This window comes from Amphimedon queenslandica, unplaced genomic scaffold (genome assembly GCF_000090795.2).
Source record: "Amphimedon queenslandica unplaced genomic scaffold, v1.1 AMPQUscaffold_13122, whole genome shotgun sequence".
Taxonomy (NCBI): domain Eukaryota; kingdom Metazoa; phylum Porifera; class Demospongiae; order Haplosclerida; family Niphatidae; genus Amphimedon; species Amphimedon queenslandica.
The window spans coordinates 42,654-44,415 of record NW_003546642.1 but is presented as its reverse complement, the minus strand read 5'-3'; positions in this window follow the sequence as shown (position 1 = coordinate 44,415).

The following is a 1,762-nucleotide window of genomic DNA, read 5'->3' as shown; positions in this document are numbered from 1 at the left end:
TACAAAGCAAAAATGAGAAAAAGGCATGTACTGATCAGTCACTTGAAGCAGTCAATGGAGAGGAACAGCCTCTGACAACACTTCCACCCATTCAACTAGATGTGCCATCAAACAACATGTCATTCTCACCTGAAGGACATGTACTATCCCTAAAACACCTCCACTCCTCCCAAACCCAATATCCCTCCCACCTACATCGGTATACTTACCTGCTTCACAAGAACATGTACCAGTACCATCAACACCAGTATCATCACAGCCACCTGCTTTACCGTCACAAGCTTATTCCACCATTAGTTCCAGTGCCTGAATTTGATTATATGTGACCATAATTGACAAAAGGGCCCTTATGGCGGATTTTAAAATTGATCGTTATAATGGAAAATATCAACCTGTGAGTGCTTTGTTAGACAATCATTGTTTCTTAAAGTTTCATGGTAACTTTTTGTATCCTGTGGAGTAATTTTATGATAAATGGGGCTCAGGAAGTTGGATTTCTTAGGCTAGAAAGACAAATTTCACTACCCGCCATAAGGGCCCTTTTGTCAATTATGGTCACATATTGATACTTTCAGGTGAAAACAAGAACCTGCAGTAGACAAAACTTTTGTGCCAATATGATTCGCAAGCTTTTCACAAAAGAAGAAATGACATCTTGCAATGTAAGTGGTGTCAGAGGAAAGAAGACAGATGACAAATGGAGGATGAACTACATCAAAGCTCTCTGCTTCCAACACTACCGAGAGCAAAGCCAGTCCAGTGAATAGAGCAAGACAGAGTGGCAACAGTGTTGAAGCAATTGAAGCTGCTGCCAGAAATATAAAGAAGAATAACTCTTCATAACAAAATCGTAGTATGGACAAGACATGATATATTATTATATATAATGTATTATCATAAACATGCATGTATGAACATCAATCTCAATAGCCAGATGTAGCCCCTTTACCTTTGATCACTTCTGGTATAACCTTTTTTAGGTGGTCAATGTACTTTGTGCATACTGAGCTGTTCATTGTCTTCCAAAAGCGCTTCATTCCCTCAATCAGTTCACTTTGGGTCTTTGGTTTTATCACAGTCCTTAAATAGTACTTCATTGACCCCTACACATTTTCTATCAGGTCTAGATCGGGACTTTCAGATGGAGTTGACCACCAATTAATGCCTCTGTGTGCTAGGAATTTTTGGTGTATTTGCTTGTGTGTTTAGGATCGTTGTTCATTTGAAACCGATATGATGCTGGCATACTTTGAATAAGATGACTAACCAGCCACTCCTCTAGAACTCTACAGAATCGTGGAGCTGTCACTGTCCCTTTGAATATGATTAATTAAGGGAGTTGTTCCACTCTTACTGATCTCTGCCCAAACATGAAACTTCAATGTATGTTTAGGTCTTCCTTTCTGTTTCCTTGGCTCATTTCTCTTACGAAAGCAAAGTTTGCCATGCAAATCTAACTGTACTGAGCATTTGTCAGTCCATATAACATTGTTAAGTGTGTCAAGGTTCACTTGCTGTTTCAAGCACCACTCCAAATGCTTCTGTTTGTTCATCTCTCTGACAAGTTGACAATATTGTGATCTTGTTGCAAACTTCCTAGCTCTTTTAATGGTTGATGGTGATATTTCTAAATTTAGCCATTTAGCAATCATCATGTCTCTCAAAAACCTTTTTTTAGCTCATCATTTTCAGCCATTGCCTCATCAATAAAAATTAGCTGCTTGGCTGAACATGCGTCTTGGTAAGTCAGCAACTGTATGAA